Here is a 2,260-nt window from a genome sequence, read left to right as displayed (position 1 = left end):
ACAAATCTCCTGAAGAAATCGACGAAGCCTCTACAACATTGGACCATAAGCTTTGCGGGCAAGGCGAAGTATTCACCTTCTCTACAATCCCGGTGCTCGAACATCCAGTAGAATTCAGCGAAGCTCACGTCTTTCAGCAGCACTCACTACTTAAATCCAATACAATCATGGAGAGCGAACATCCTGATGAACTCCAGGAAACCCCTACCGTTATGGGCCAACAACTTGACAGCCAAAGCGCAACATTGGACCATCAGTTTTGCGGGCAAGGCGAAGTACTCACCTTCTCTACAATCCCGGTGCTCGAACATCCAGCAGAATTCAGCGAAGCTCACGTCTTTCAGCAGCACTCACTACTTAACTCCAATACAATCATGAAGGGCGAGCATCCAGTGGTTCTCGGTGAAGCCCCGAGCCTCCAGGAACAGCAGTCTCAGCGTCACTTACAGTGGCCCATAAGCAAGGCGAATATTCTTGATCAATCCGACCGGTAACACATAACCGAAGCCATAGACTGGAAAGATGCAGAACCTAAACGCTTTTGCTGCCTTCAGCACCGAGGTTTACGTGCTATCTTCCAAACTCATAATATATAAGCTTTCATATGCTGCCAGTTTTAGTGTACCATCGACCATGAAAAATAACCGATTTGATCGGAAGTGAAAGCAAACGTTCGTTACAACCCGCTGTTCCTAATAATTGAAGTGCAATTACACCGGCACTTTGTGTCCGCATAGACGGTTAGGCACCGTATCGCTTTTGATATGCGGCATAGCAGCACATCTCGAGTGCTAATGTCAATAAAGACAGGCCTTGGGTATGTGGCAATACAATTGATGTTACCGTACAAAATTTTGTTGAACTAGAAATTTGATAGCGATAGATGTTACTTGAAATTTTATGTTATAAACATAAATTCGTTTTTTCATGATTCTTTTTTCAAAACCCAAATATGTATGAATTCAACGAATAAAGTGTAAATAGAAAAGGATACAAACAACAAACGCTGTTTTCATGTTCCTATTAACAGACAAAGAAAGAGCGTTCTATGTTCCTTCTGTGTTCGAGTGAACTCGCGTACAAATCCATGTATTCGAGTTTCTCAGTCAGTTCCCAAAAGCCGTTTGGAACAATGAACTATTTTTTGTGATGAAGATGAACGAGAGTGATGTTTATAGTATCTGGCACAAGACAAGGACCCAGCATCTGATCAAGACAAGGAAATCAAGGTTGTAGGGGTTCGAAAGCTCACATAGTCCGCAGTCGGCAGCTCTACGGATCCCGTACGCCACGAATCACCTTCTACCTAATCCATGCTTCAGACTGCTGGCATCGGATCGCCGATCACCAGAGCTGCTGTACACTCCAGTTCCTTCCATGCAAGTCCAGTCAGCTCGCAAGTAGATTTGATTGCTTCTGTAGTGCTTGGCCAGTATGGGCCACCGTCTGCTATGGGCTTGGCTTGCCCACCGATGCCTCTTTCAAATCTAAAGCGTGAACGGCGATGATGTCGAAGGCTGCAATACACGTGTTAATTGTGACACAACGAGTCGAGTCGAGACCGAAGTTTGCGCTTCTTCCAGATCGACATTAAATAGCAGACCATGTCGAACCATCTCTTAGTGGGAGCCCCGCACACCAGAGGAACATTGACATCGCCGAGTAAGGTTGCTGAAACCATTGAAGTGTTTTTACTCATGGATTTGCCACAGAACCATGTTTTGTGTTTCGTAACGACCAATTAAAACGATAACCGAACGCGAAAACCGACGAGCACTCGTTAATGGCAAGCGGCAGCGGCGCGCTTAAAGCAGCAGACGGTCAGTGACCGTAGATCCCGTGCTTCAAACGGATCGTGACGGATCGTGACGGTGTCGTCTCCAATAGGACCAGCGGGATGGCTATCGGCGTTTTTCATCTCCACCTAGATGTGGACAAGCAGTGTGTGGGATGGACCGCACCCTTCAAACCGCAACCATCGCTTCGTATGTCTTACCCTTGCTGCGAATCGTCGACTCCATCCCGGCGAAAGGACAGCATTGTTTCTTTCATCGGGGACCAAACCTCCTATGGCGCCGTTCACGCGAAAGCTACATTCAGTGGCCACTACTTCAGCCGCTGTGTCGGTAAGTTCGACGCGCTCTTGGAGCTGTAGGCACGGAAATGGCCGTTGTACCGGATGTTTGGCAGCTGTTTACATGTCCGGTGCGGTGGTTTTTGCAATGAGTTTTTTATCCATTCATCTGTTTCCCTTTTCCCT

Source organism: Anopheles bellator, chromosome 2, assembly GCF_943735745.2.
Source record: "Anopheles bellator chromosome 2, idAnoBellAS_SP24_06.2, whole genome shotgun sequence".
Taxonomy (NCBI): Eukaryota; Metazoa; Arthropoda; class Insecta; order Diptera; family Culicidae; genus Anopheles; species Anopheles bellator.
The sequence above is the reverse complement of the archived record's forward strand: the minus strand, read 5'-3'. Positions refer to the sequence as shown.